The sequence below is a fragment of the Monopterus albus genome, unplaced genomic scaffold (genome assembly GCF_001952655.1).
Source record: "Monopterus albus unplaced genomic scaffold, M_albus_1.0 scaffold147.1, whole genome shotgun sequence".
Taxonomy (NCBI): domain Eukaryota; kingdom Metazoa; phylum Chordata; class Actinopteri; order Synbranchiformes; family Synbranchidae; genus Monopterus; species Monopterus albus.
Window position 1 is genome coordinate 673,991 of NW_018128027.1, and position 15,579 is coordinate 689,569.

The window sequence follows — 15,579 nt, forward strand, 5'->3', positions numbered from 1 at the left end:
AGGAATTATATTTAGTCACAGCTGCATCCTGTGTGAAATCCACAGGGGTCTTGTAACTTTATAAATGTTTCTGTTTTATAATACAACAAAATGATTTCATAATCATTGTATTTATGGCAAACCTGATTGCAGTCCACCAGAGCACACAGCCAGCGGATGCATTACCCACTTTAACAGGATTAGTCGAGACGTCTGCAGGGTGTTTATTATTTATCTCAATCCATGAGCTGGTTTCATGTGTAATTTTTTTTAATGTGGTTCTGGCTGCAGATCACCTCTGGCTACATCCTGTAAGGCCAGATGATGCATCCTGATGCACACCAACACTGCTTGATCATATCTATATTTATATCTAGATACTGAGGACTAGTTTATTTATCTTATTTAAAACTGACCACTATTTATTTTACACAATACATTATTCAGAGTAAATTTCAGCAGATCAGCTGTGGATTTGAGTGTTCATTTTAAGTTGGTGTGGCCATTAAAATACATGTGGGTACCTGATCTTGTGCTTCCCAGCCTATGGAATTGTCAGGAAAAATGCAAATACACCTGCAAATGCGATAAGGTAGTCAAAGCAGGTGTTATTGCTATCAATATTTCATGTCAAAACAAACCAAAATTGCCAAAATTGCACTGTGCTGCCTAATTATAAAATAAATGGCCTCAACTGCAACTCTCCTCCCACTTCAGCCTAAGCACATTCATCCATGGCAGGATGCGCAAAGAAAAGTAGACGTGCTGAGGAAAATTGAATAAGGACTGTGTTTGAAGCAACACAGAAATTGCACTAGGAGAAAAATAGAGCCCTAAACCATTATTCAGTGAAAGTAGTCTTCACAGACTCTCAGTTGTTCAGTGCTTTGGCTGCTGTCGCTTGATATAGTTACTATTGTTTCACTTTCTGAAACATGTCTTTCAACATCCTTTCATCATAAAGGCCGCAGTGTCACATGGCCACAAACACATATGCATCCACCATCCTCTGAAGGTTTCTGTTATTACATTGGCTTCCATTTGATATTTTAGTGATCCATCTAGTTGACAAGAAGCCAAGTTTGAAGACCACAGTGACATGCAGATGCTTTTCAGCCTGCCACACTCTTAAACATTTACAAACTATCCGGACTGTGTAAGTAATTCTGAGTGATGACTCATTCAGCCTGGTTTTTATTGTTGGATATTTTTATATTCATTTCTTTATATCACTGGGGTCAACTGTGGTTCAGTGGGTAAAGCAGTCATCTCCTAACCGGAGTATCGGAGGTTCGAATCTTAGTGCAGTCCACATGTGGAAGTGTCCTTGGGCAAGACACTGAACCCCCAAGTTGCCCCTGGTGGTTAGAGCCATTGGTTGAGTTGGTGCCGCAGATGGCTGCCTCGGTTCTTTACCGGAAACAAATTCCTTGTGGGTAACATACTTGGCCAGTAAAGGTGATTATCCTTTATTGATTCTGTGTACAACGCTTTGACAGTGCCAAATGATGGAGTTGACCATCCATCTTCCTCTCACTCCCTCCCCCAATCCAGGTCATTTACATATCCTTAAAAGCCTGCTGCATTTCCATTTATAGTGATAAACCAATCAGGATGAAAGACTCTTAATGATGTGTCGCTCAATTCCCCCCGAGCCCCACCCTCATGTTAGCATACACACCATTCCTGATAGATACAGAGGCCCTAACAGACATGGAATGAATGAATCACTGCCTTTGTGACTCAAGTTAATCAGCCTCATTGGCACAGTGGTAGTGGTTTGTGTGTAAATGTGTGGCAGAGAGATTAAATAGAGTATTTACACCAAATACATTTAGCTGCCAAAATACCTCTTGGTGACATACTTTTTATGGCACTTGATGGACACACTTTTTTGTATGCTACATAATATTTTATTGTTTGCACATAGTGCACACAAAATCCCAGAAACAAACTTGCACTACTTTGTCTCAGGTTCTTTCAGAACGTGCACCAGGTGCTTGCCAATAAGGAAAACCAAATACACTATTTGAGCACTGATTCTCAAACATTCTATGTCATGCAGCCTCTGGAAGTCAAAAAGTATCCAACTCAATGTCCCCCTGCAGGAGAAAGTTACTATCACCTGCCACTTCCTGCTGTGCTGAGCCTGGTGTTTCCTTGTAGGGGGTGACCAAGCCAGAGTCTATGGGCCAACTGTCAAAACGTCACATTGTAGTTGACTGACTGAACTAATTTCAATTTCATAACCTTTAACAGCTTTGGGAAAACTAATAACATGTCAGTTTTGTTTAAAAACCATGCAGCCTCAACTTAGCCCAGAATGCCAAATGAGCCATTAGATATAGCAGAGCCAAGCCTTCTTCTTTCCTTTCACTGACGCTAAATGTACAGTAAAAGTGTAGTGGTTAAAGACAAACAAGATACCAGTTAAAATGTCATATTTAATAGAATATAGTAGGAGTGTGTAGATTACATATATAGTGGGAAGCTTAAAGTTGGGCTTAACTTCAGCCTTGTGTGAACTGTTCGTGTGCTCACTTTTAGGATCATGTTTAAAAAGGGAAACGACACACACAATAGTCAAGCTATTTCCTGTTTTTGGATAAGACAGGAAGCCAAGTTTGGGACTTGACGTGAGAGCCAAAAATGAGCTGTGTACAAAAAGAGATATTATGCTGCTGCAAAGGAGGAGAGTGTGTGTGTTCGGGAAGGACAGACGAACAGCAAGAACCCGGCCGAGAGGGGACCAACCTGACTCTGGATTCTGAACTGTGGACTTTGACTGACGTGACTGTAGGGCCATCAATGACTGACTGATTGTTTGACAATTCTCATATCTAATACTATTTATTTTTTATGCTGAAGTGGTGATTCTGCCCCCAATCTTTCAGATTGTTGAATTATCTTACAATTTATGGAACTGTTTAGAAGCATTGTAATAAGTAATCACTGGGATAATTTGCCTGAATTAATTTATTTCACATCAGACCCTAACAACCACAAAAGCAAGTAAAGTTTTGTCATGTTCCAGTTTTTACTATTGTGTTTGTTTGATGAGCATTTGTTCTTTTTCTTTTAGCCATCTATTACTTTAAATGTTGGTTTACTATCTGAATAAATCTCACTGAATCTTGATAGCCATGTTAGCTTGGCTCTTGTTTTTTCATGATGAATCTGATTTGGTTAGCTCTTAATACATTCTACAGTTTTCTCCCTAGTCAAATTTGCAAGCCTTGCAGTGACCTGTCCTCTGCTTTGAGAACCTGGGGCATTTGGGGAAGTTGCTGTACTTGCCTGGTTGACTGTTTTACCACTTTGCTAACTTTCCTGCACGGTATAGGCCATGATGTTTGTTAATGTTAATAGTGGTGTTAAAAGTGCTGTTGTTATAATTAAGGAGTTTCATTTGTAGCCCACCCACCTCTGCTGATCACACTTTCAGGCTGATACTTCCCCATTCTGCTTCCCTTTCATATTTTAGTGGTGTGCATAGGATATGATGGTGCTGAGGGCTTTGTTCAATACTTTCCTTGGGAGTGAGTGACTACTGACTGTAGCCAGTGTTCACTTTAGATAAAATCTAAATGCTGACTAGTACTGCCACTACCAAGATGGAAGCAAGGATTTTGCACAACTGGCTGGCTAATAATGGCTGTTTTGGTCCTCCTGCTGACTCATGCCCCCAGAATGGGTCATCTCTCTCCTCCCTTAAACTCTCCTCACTCAGATTTTTCTTTGCTCTGTCTTTCCCAAACACACACATAATACGCATCCACTCACACTCCTGTGTCCTCCCTTACCTCTGCATCTGTTTTCATTTGCCCCATCTTTCTCATTCTACGCTAATGCATCTCTTCATACATGAGGAGTTAAGTTTGTGAATGGACAGCCGTGTGAGCCCCTGGAGCAGAAAACTGTTCACAGGCCAAAAATCTCTAGCTAAGATCAGTCTATTTATTGTTGGCATTTTGATGTGATGGCTTAGTTCTTCCTTTCTGTTTTTATGGTTGTGTTCACGCTGTGCAGTGTTGTGTACTTTGCTGTGTGAATGTGTAAGAGTCAGATTACACTATGCTGTCCAACGCTTTTTGTCATGTTACTCCCAATGAATTAAAATGTGGAGAAAAAGAATTGTGTGTGTTCACCTGTTTGATGTCATAGTTCCTGATGATGCTGTTGAACTTATAAATACCACCAAAATACAGGGGAGAAAACAGGGTTGCAAACAAAGAAAAAAAATCCATGTGTCAAATAAGCTACAGGGTGAAATGCCATTAATTCTGTGCCAGAACATTTTTGCTCATTAGAACTCAAAATAGATCACCTTTTCTTCTCATAAGAGCCTCTTGTGTGATGTCAGCATTAAGACAGAACAAGAGTCAGAATTTGACTTTGTTTGCCTCTTTGTCAAGAAAACCCATAACCCATAACTTAACCTGCAGCGTAACTCTCATATTCCTTTTTGCCTTTTTTTCTTCTCCTGTTCTTGGCTCCGAGGTACCTGGCAACCTCTCAGGTTTGATCAGGACTCACTAAATACAGCTTGTACTTCTGATGTTTGAGCCTGTTACTTCACTGAGCAAGCTGTTCTCTCAATGCCGTGCATGCAAATGACCCTTGAAGGCGTTCATGACCTGTTCCTCAGTCCATCTCTCTGTGGATTAAGTCCATTTTTCAGGTACCTGGATCTTGTTTTCTCAAGATATGTGTGGGGTGTTTATCCTTATGGTGTCATGTTGTTTTGTCCTTTACTGCTGCTGGAACACTGGAATTTCCCCACTGTGGGATCAATAAAGTTCTACCTACCTACCTACCCATGTTCTCATTTGCACATGAAAGAAGGTAATACCCCCTTTTCCTGTCATGAAATGGCCAGAATGAGAAGATGAGAGTTGTCAGTCTCTCTACAGCAAACCTCGCCAGGATCCTCCACACATGAGAACTGTTGATTACTCTGGTTTTTCACCATCATCCATGATGAGTGTCTCATGTCACAGATGTCCTTTGATATTCTCTGTACTCGTGGAGAAAGACTAATACACCTCTTGAACAGAAAGTACTTACTCAGCTAGAAGCTTAGATCAGTAAGATGATCAGCAAAGCAAAAAAGGACAAACATAAAACACACCTCCCAAAGTTTGCCATAATTCATGTTTATACTTATATTTAGCAGTGGCATTTTATCAAGTTGTGAAACAAATGGTGATGCTGCCAAATGCCGCATCATCATAATCACCATGATATATTAGCTTGTCACATATGTTAATGAGGTCATTAAGTAATGAAAGTACTGTAAATTAATTAAGCTGCAGCATATCTTTTTTGTAACTAATGCAGCTATGTAAGTTTATTTTGAGTTGATCCAGCTAATGTCCTAGTTTCAGAAATGTGTTTTACGCAGTGGCTGAACATAGTACCGAGCAAATGTTCTGTTACTCTATTTGAGGATTGTTTGCTAAAACCTTCATGTTCAGTTTTTGGTAATTTCTGAGCATTTTTAAATTTAAAATTATATGTTTATAACCCATTCTTAAGGGTTTAAGTTAGTGTCGGGCAACGATTAAAGTCCTTAATTGAGTTAACTACATGATTTTTCTGACATTAACAGCGATTAACTGCATTGATATGAGCAGCATTCAATAATGAATTCCAAAGTAGTGTATTGCGCACTTTTATTTTAAAAGTACCACTATATGAACAAATGTGCAATAACATTTGGTTTGCAAACACTTTAAACAAATAAGGTGCTTTTTAACAGAAGCATTCCCTTTACACAGTAGCAGCAAATCTCAAACAATGTAATCAAATCAAATATAAAGCCAAAGCTATTTGCCACTGCCAGGGCATTAATGTTTTATTTAGTTATAAAAAAACAAGTTATCCTCAGAGTCCAGAGCCACAATCATAACATTATAACAGGCAGCAGCATTCATAAACCTGTTTTCTTTCTTTTTTCTGAACAGATATCAGCAGAAACATTTTTTCTTTTATCAGGGAGCAGCATAAACAGTCAATGTTCAGTAGCAAGTGTCCCTGTTAGAGTGAGGTGAAGTGGAAGAGCACAAAAAAAGTACACAGCTGGGATTTACTGTGTAGGGGACTTATTCCTACTCCTCTACACCAAGCCAGTTGCTCAGACACACAAGGTCATTTACATTTTCAGATGATAAAGAAAGTCTCTTCTTCTGTACAATATGACCAGCAAGAGAAAACAACCTTTCACAGGGTACGGATGTTGCAGGTGTGGCCAAGTATTTCTGTGCAATGGAGGCCAGCCTGCTGTGTGAGCCTGCATGTTTGGACCACCACTCTAATGGACAGACCTCTGTACTGATGGTGGGCTCCTCTGATGTTGTTGCTTCCACAGGTTTCTCTGCAACAACCCTGTGTTCCTTGAGTAAGTTGGTGACTGAAGCCCACACCTCACACCTCACCCCACTGAGCTCTGGGTATACACTTGAGGTTCTTGAATCTTGGGTCCAATGTGGTAGCAATCTTCAGATATGCAATGTTGGCACATTCCTTGCGTGTCTCCAGGTCTGTTCTGAATGTAGACTTGAATTTGACCACGTAGGCAGGGTCCTCATCCAAGGTCTCCATCACCCGAGAGAGATGGCAAAAAGCAGGCAGAACCACAGAGCATGAAACGTATTTTTCTCCTCCCAGAAGTTCAGTCACATACCTGTAACAGAAAAAAAAAAATCAAACCAATTTCAGTCAAAATGTATTGCATTCACTTACTTATATACACACAAAAACATCCTCTACATATTCATGCTATATTTACACACACACACACAGAAACTCGATTTCTCTCTCACATGCACTCAGACAGGACAGTGAAAAATATGTGAAGTAAAATATACCTGCAGGGCTCCAGTAGCATTTCCAACCTCTGCAGTTTGTCCATTTCAGCTGTAGTTGGCATGACAATCTTGGTGGTGTGTGTGGTGACGACATCCCTCAGTGGCTGTTCGTTTCTGTGGACGCTTTTTATCATGTCCAGAGTCGAATTCCATCTGGTTGGAATGTCTTGTATAAGCGACTCCTGCTTTTGTCCACGTTCAATTTATTGTTGTTCTAATTCTGCAGCGCTTGCTGGACTGTGTTTAAAGTGGCCCACAACTTTTCTGCATTTGGCCAGGACATTGTCAAACACACTGTTCTGCAGAGAAACTGTGACAGAACGATGGAGCAAGTGTGCTGACTTTGTTTGAAACGTTCCACTGCTGTGCAACATGAATAAAATGCTCTGCGCACGTTTCAGCAAAATGTCTATCTTCTGTCTTCATTACAGTTAGAGCATGTGAATGCAGCTCCCACTGTTCATCAGTATAATGCGAGATAATTATGGTTACCCAGCCATGTCCAGTAGTCTCCAGTGAGAGCAACAGTTGGTGCACGTTGTAACGCCATCAATTTTGTAGTCCTCTCCTTTTCATACAACTCGTGTATTCTTCTTGTGATGGTGCTTCTTGAGGGAGGCTCATACGTGTTGTCATTGGTTGCGATCCTAATAATGTTCTTCAGGGGCATGATTTTCAAAATAACGCTAAATATTTAAAATGTATGAAGTTTTGAAAACTTCTGAATAGTAGTATGAATGTCCTTGAAGAGCTGAACATTATAATAGCTGAAAAAAGCTGAAAGTATGCAGAAGCAAAAATTTCCCATTCATTTGAATGGGGCAAGATTTTCAAAATAAAGCTGAATATTTAAAATGTATGAAGTTTTCAAAAGATCTGAATAGTAGTATGAATGTCCTTGAAGACCTGAACATTTTGATAGTTGAAATAGCTGAAAGTTTGCTGAAGTAGAATTTTCCCATTCATTTGAATGAAGCAAGATTTTCATAATAAAGCTAAATATTTCAAAAGTATGAAGTTTAGAAAACTTCTGAATAGTAGTATGAATGTCCTTGAAGAACTGAACATTTCGATAGCTGAAATAGCTGAAGGTTTGCTGAAGTAGACTTTTCTGATTCATTTGAATGGGGCAGGATTTTCAAAATAAAACTAAATATCTTAAAAGTATGAAGTTTAGAAAACTTCAGAATAGACGCATGAATGTCCTTGAAGACCTGAACATTTTGATAACTGAAAGTATGCTGAAGTAGAATTTTCCCATTCATTTGAATGGGGCAAGATTTTCATAATAAAGCTAAATATTTCAAAAGGATGAAGTTTTGAAAACTTCTGAATAGTAGTATGAATGTCCTTGAAGAGCTGAACATTTTGATAGCTGAAAACACAACTACAGTGAATGCAGGATCAATAATGTTTCTCAGCCTTAACACCAGACAGCCATGAGAAATAAGAATAGTGTGTGTATGTGTGCATATACTGTCATCTGCCACGGAGTTCATGGAGCTGTTCTCTGCATAAGACATTAACTTTCCCCAGATAACCACACATATACACAATGGCACACACACACAGTACTGTGTATGATGTCACTAGGTTCAGGAAGAGGACACGAACTTGCGTGGATTGAAGGAATAGCAAAGTGTGTCATTGCTCTCCATCTCTGGAGTTCTGAAGAAGAGGCTCTTTGCTCACTGACTGCCTCCTCAAAAGCTGTGTTTTCACACCAGCCTGGATGAATTTCATGTTGCTGTTTTACCAGTTGCCATGGTGAGACTGAGACATATGTCTTTGTTTACTTGTGTGCGTATGTGTATGCCACAGCAGTATTTCATGCATATAGTCTGGCAGTAAATATGGCTGTCTAATTTTGGGGAAAAGGCCTGAAAAACATCCATATGACAGACATTCTTAATGTATGTGTGTGAGTTAATAAAGGGATCATCCAGACCAGCTGCAGGCCATTATGTTAATACAATCAGTTGGCAAAGAATTTCACTCATTTTATCTAAACACACATTTTCTCCTATCATCACCATCAGTCTCTTCCTCTCCTTGGTTCAGCACGCACACATAGAAGGTCTTCCACCTGAGTCCTGGCTTCTTGCAGAGTCTAATGCCCCTTTGGCCTCACATTATGCATCTCTTTGCATAATGTCCCCTACCTAACACACACAAAGATGGCGCACTCACTTCTAGACATCATATTAAACCGGCGCACAAAGACACTCATGCCCTTCCTGCTTACCATAAAATTAACATACACATATACAGTGCACACACACGCACTAGGCTACATTAGTGAACAGAGCAGCAGCCGTGCCCCGGCCATAGTTTGGATGTCCTATTACTTCCTCACTCTTATTCAGAGACATTAGAGCTCCCTGCGTTACATGCTAATGATATCTTCTAATGCGCCTCTGCTGTACTGTCTTGCAGAATGAGTTTGAACTCGTACGTATGCAAAACAGACTAATATACTGGTCCTGCATGAAGTCATTTAGATAATTTATAGTGTTTATGGTATTAAACACGGTGTATGTGGGTGTTTGCAGGGATAGATCACTTTGATAGCCTGGATCAAAAGCTGCTTGCCTCTTTAGATGTCCATGTATGTGTCTGTCAAAGCTGTGAGTGCTTGTTTATGTACACACATGAGTTATTGTATATTTGACCGACGTGCCGGTGTGTGCATGTTACGCTACAGTGTTTAACAGATGAAATGTCTGTTGAGTAAACAGCCTGTGTTTCTAAGTACAAGCTCAGAGCCTGAACCCAGATGGCACATAATTGAAACTGTATGCTCTGTCCTCTCTTCTGCCCTCACCTCTTCCTTCCTCTGCCTTCAGGAATGGCTTGTTTAACCCCCGTGTATTGATCTAACCTAATGTCCACACTTACATAACAAAATGTGAAACTGTATCCTTTTCTCTACAATCTTGCTTTCAAACCCCACTAAGCCTGTGTTTCCACATTAAAACAATATGCTGCTTGAAAAGTGGATCAATCTGGAAGCCGGTCTGTCATTATTCACCACTCCATAGACTGCATATGTTTTTTCTCCCACCGCTGATCGACACCCGGTTACCACTAACTACCTCTCCACTTCTCATTGCACTGATTCACTTTGTAAATAAATATCACTGCTTGCACCGAAGCCAGCTATCTGGGTCTGTCTTTTTCCCTGCTCGCTCATCATAGCGTCGAGCGGCCTTAACAGTAGCTTTAGGTTAGTTATCTGTTCTGGCAGTATATACAGTGCACTATCTTTTGCTTATGGTTTTATTTACACTGTGTTTAGATTGAAACTGCTAAAGCTATGGTGAGAATAAAATATCTCGCTCCATAAACATTCCTTACTTGGAAATTTGTGCAATCCAGAATAAGGTTTTGGATGGTATTTGGCATAAAAATTTTAAAAGCGAACTTGATGTTATGGACATGTGTTATTGCCATTGTTGTTGCTCCTGGTTAATGGACCATAAGACCATTCAATTGCACCATTTATAGGGTTGTTAAATCAAGTACTTGAATGCAAAATGAATGATGATATGTAAATAGTTGAACTGGCTACAATATAAATGCTAATCTGTCCATGCAATGAAATATAAGACCAAATGATTGCAATCTGCATCATTCACTGACCTTTTAGTGTGTTAAGTGAGTGATAGGATTGTAGCATTGAGCGTATGTCTTAGAGAGTGTCCAGCACCAGTCTTTCAAACTACTTTATAACTATTGATGTGAGAGCAACAACTCTGTAGTCGTTCAGTGTGGTCATGGTGGTTTCTTTGATAATTGGACAATAGTGGAGCATTTAAGGCAAGAGTGCACTTCTCACAGTTCTATTGGGCTCATTAAAGATGTATCAAGATTCAAGTTACTGATCAGGATACAGTTTCAAGCTGAATGGTATCATTACATTTGTGACTAGCATCTTTTTGATTCTTTGTTTTTTGTATAGGTCATGTGCATTGATTTTGTAGGTAGTTTAAAGTGTAGGGCTGAATATTGCATTGAAATTGTTACGGGGTGTAAGTTTGTCAAGGTAATGGGTGAGTCTTGCTGTACCTTTTAGTATGGTAATGTCTGATCGTGTGCCAGTTTAATGGTCCTTTAGAGCTGGACAGGTGGTTCATTAAAGGCAATATTGGTTTTTATGGCAGCTCAAGATTTTTATATGTAAATAGTTCCCAACATGTTCAGCTTGATCTTTAGGAGCTCTTGTCCCAGCTTGTGCAAGGTTAAAAAAAAATGTTGCATGTGATATTGTGTTTACTAAGTTGTTGAGTTAGGTCTAGGATAAATGGCATCCCTTGATTTAATTTTTATTTATAAAAAAGGTTAGAATTTTTGCACCAGTGTTGTTTTTACCAGATATTGATATATTTATCAGTCGTGGTCAGTTAGGGCCAGTGAAGTCTTCTCTGCTGGGCTAAACAGTATCAGAAGCACGGACCCACATTTACAACCTAAATTTTAATATTTGTTCAATAAAATTGTATTAATTTATTCCCAACGGTCTTTTGTCTTCATTTCGCAGTGTTTCTCTTGGCTGCGTCGCTTGTAGTACATGTATGTGGATGTTAGATTTTTTGTCCAATCAGATTTCAGCTTCTGTGTGTTACTATGTCAATGTAATCTGCCAAGGCCCTTCAGAATCAGTAGTGCTGTCTGATGTAAGTTAAACTTTAATCGCAATGGAACTGTTTCTTTAATCAATGAAATTTCAAATTCGCCTCACAGGGTGTCAGCATTTTTCCGTTCTGTGATTGGTTTTTGTCAGAGCAAAACTGTCACAGCCATGTTCGAATAGCATGACATGTCTTCAGCAAACTGCATACATCAATCAATACATGTTAGAAGTTTTTACACCCATAATGGCTGAATGAGGAGAAGAAATTCACTTGGTTTCAGAGATACTTAAAAATCCATTTTCAACGCGTACTTTTCCAGAAAAAGTGTGTGGATGCTGACTGCTGAAGTATCGCCCTGAAAATGCTGAAGACTTTGACGCCCAAATGGCTTTTGTAGCTGAAAGTACACTGAAGTAGAATGTTCCCCTTCATTTGAATGGTGCAAAACTTTCAAAATAAAGCTACATATTTAAGAAGCATGAAGTTGAGAAAATTTCTGAATAGAAGCATGAATGTCCTTGAAGAGCTGAACATGTTGATACCTGGAATAGCTGAAAGTATGCTTAGGTAGAATTGAAAATATTATGTCTAATGCTAGTAAGCCAGTACTGGAACTGTTCACCTCCAGGGGATATGCACAACTCATAACTGATGCAACCACATATAAGAACACTGTTGGACTTCATTTTTATCTCACAGCCACACCGTATATTGTTATTCTGTAGTGCACAAAAATAAGCGCAACCACATTTAGTATTATGAAAATTAAATCAATGGTTAAGCTTTATTGCAATAATGCTTTTACAGCATGATCCCTTTTTAAATATTAAGAGAATTATTAATCGAGATTCATAATGTGTATTCCTGTACAAATTGCTTTACAGTAATATATATGTAAGCGGAACCTTTGCCATTTGAGTAGTTTCTTCCGAACTAACTAATACGGATCCTTTTCCTGTCTAAAAGCTATCTGAGGAAACATGTGCTAGGTCTTTGCTCCAATACTTTACTTTTATTCTGCAGGTAAGTACTTGGTTGAAACTATCCCAAATGAAAGCTTTAACCTTTGCTTTACTTTTTTACTAGTGAACGATATTTTTGTGATGATTTCTATAACTTCAAGGTCAGTTTGTGATACTCTGTTGCATATGAGGCTTAAAATTCGAACCACAGATATTACTAATCTTGCATAGTTTAGCCGTAGTCTTGAGGGAGTCCGAACACTAGAACAAATGTATGTACGTGACTGAACCCTTATATATTAGGTTGTATAATTTGTATACACTGCTCTTTTTCATTTTATATAACTTCTGAAATCACTTTGTAACTGGTTAAGAGTATATTGTAATGACTGATGCCAGCCAGTGGGAGGGTTAGTGGCAGCGGCAAGAATTATGTGAATGTGTAAATAGTTAAGCGTAATAGTGTGGTATAATCCTGAGTTATTGTGTTTTACTGTTCTTGTTATTGTTGTATTTTGAGGGGTTAAAAACGACTGTTGGGTTCATGCTGTGTGTGGTGGGTTGCATCGAGCACTCGGTTGGATTGGAAGTAATTCGCTGTATTATGCCTGTATGTGTTATTCTGTGGTTGCCGGTAACGAAGAGAGTAAAGAAAACAGAGAGCTGGCTGGCTGTTGTGATCTTTGAGCCCTGAATTATGATACTGAAGAGCATTTTAGGGTGAGGGTGCACACCGTGCCAGTGATATAAGGGGGAAACGTTATTCTCGAGGGATTGTTAAAGCTGTGCGGCGCACGGAGCCCGGTCGTAACAGTGCTAATCTTATGTAGGTGCTAGCACCCCGCTAGCTAGTTAGCTGCACAGTTAGCATTAGCTCCTCTCCTCCACGCCGGAGGTTGTTACAATATATTGAAGTATTAGCTTAGTAAATGTTAAAACACAAAAGTGGAATGTGTAAATGTGAATAATATTGAGTTCAATAGTTAAATATGTTATACTTTGCAAGTTAAAGATAATTATTGTGCAATATATAGTGCTTACTAGAGTTTTGCATGAGTTTAATGCACTTATTTAACAGTCCAGTTGAGTGATCTTCAGTTATATGCCATTTAAGCTTTAAGCATATTAAAGCTACACTGTGTTTTATAATGTTGCTTAAAACAATGTAGTGAGAGTATAAAAGTGTATTGTTTTTTCTTTTACAGCTTCTGCATAAACAAATGTGTTGCACCAACAGTGAGCATTGTCTGATTCTTCAGCCTGTAACATGCATTTCACAACGATTGCAAATGGAATGATTTTGGTGAGAAAGCTGCCATACCAACAAGAAAATGACAGTAAACGTGTGCTGTTAAAATTTGAATGTGGCAAACTATTAATTTAGCTAAATGTTTTGAATTCATATCCATTAAATAATTTCTCTTAAGATTGCTAGTTTTGTAACTTTATTAATACCAGTAAATGTAGTTAATTTAATTTTCTATTTTCCTTTTTTCTAGGTTTTGAGATTGTAATGCATACTTCATGGACAGTTTTAGAGTTCTAATTGAGGTAAGTAAAAGTATTGGTGTTTTGCTCTTCTGTTTTCAGAGTTGGACTATACACTATTCTGCTGGAGTTTGGCAACAGAGTCCAAGTCTAGGTCCATACACGGTCCAGTCCCTAAGATGCAGGATTCAGGATGATAGTTTAGAGCAAGGTAAAAAATTTAAAAAGTTCAATTGAGTTTAAACTGGGTAACATTCAAATTAAGAGTTTATACTGAAAAATGGTTTGTTACATGTGTGAGTTTAACCCTGTAGTGCACTTTGCCTGAATTTAACATACTTTCACAGAAACACCTGAAGCTGTGTGCTGCAAAAGTAGATACAGAAGGGCTGGATATTTTATCAGAATCTGCTTTATTGACCAAATGTTTCAGACACACGGTAAATTTCAGTCTGATACATTGGCTCTCAATGTGTATGTACATATACCCATGCAAAGGGCAAGTAAATAGTAAACCAACATAAGCCTGTGTAATATAACAAAATAATCACTATTAACAGCAACAAACAGTGCAAACAATACAAAATGGACAAAGCAAAATACAAAGGTTTGCAGTTGAACACTGAAAATTGAAGTAAAAGTTGCTTATTTGAATGTGTTTTTTAAAAAGAATTCTAATGAATATTTCATTTTATGATCTATTGTTAAAATTTAAACTTTTAAGCTATTAATTTAATCTAAGACATTTCTGGATTGCTTTGCTCAGTTTCTTTGCATTAAAGATGAATTGTCTAATGCACCACAAATATTTATTCTCAATTCCTGAAGAGCTTAAAAACGAAAAACCTCTAATTTTGTAGAATTTCTCATATTACTAAGCTGCACCAGAGACATCGTGTGTCCCTTAGTCTGCACCAGAGAAAGACTGTTTGTTCTGAGCAACATCAACTGATAAGGAGACTACAGACCACTTTTCATACATGTGAGCATATTGTATTCATGTTGTGATCTGCTGTTGATTCAATAGTTTTTTTATAAAATCAGTTGTTTAATTATTTATCAACAAAACCTTTTTTCTTCCCAGCACTTCTACAACAAATCAAGAGATTATGATGACGAGGTACTAAATGAAAATCATTTTCACAGCTGTCCAGACATTGAAATCTGTAGCTGAGGAACAGATGCGTGATGAACCAAATCTGCTGCCATTAGCTTAATGCCACTCTTGTTGACAACCTGGGGGAGCAGCTCAGAAACAGTCCTGACTTCAAAAAGCAACTGGTAAGAATGTCAGTTCAACCCAAGCAGAAAAAAAGCTGTCTAATGCTAACCTTGTTCGGGATTCAAAATTACACAGATAATCTAACAGCAGATTATCTACTATGAAAGTAGCTGAAACCACTGAATTTATGGTCACATGCTGTTCAGACTATCAAACCAGTTTAGATTTTTGGCTGATAATTTCAAACATGTTTGAAAGGGTTAGGGCATGTTGTACTGTTCATAAACTAACAAAGAATTATCAGTTTACAGAGAAACACACTGGCTCTTAAAGGTGGGGGAGAAATTAAAGAGAGTCATGGGTGCAACGTTAGCACATTCTCTGGCCAAGAACATCAACATGTGAGGTATAAATGGGCAGATTGC

The 15,579-nt window shown here is 38.5% G+C and overlaps 1 protein-coding gene across 1 annotated transcript in view; it reads left to right on the forward strand.

The window, feature by feature from the left end:
• Positions 1-15,579, forward strand: part of dlgap2a (discs, large (Drosophila) homolog-associated protein 2a) — a 303,340-nt gene that overhangs the window by 259,002 nt on the left and 28,759 nt on the right.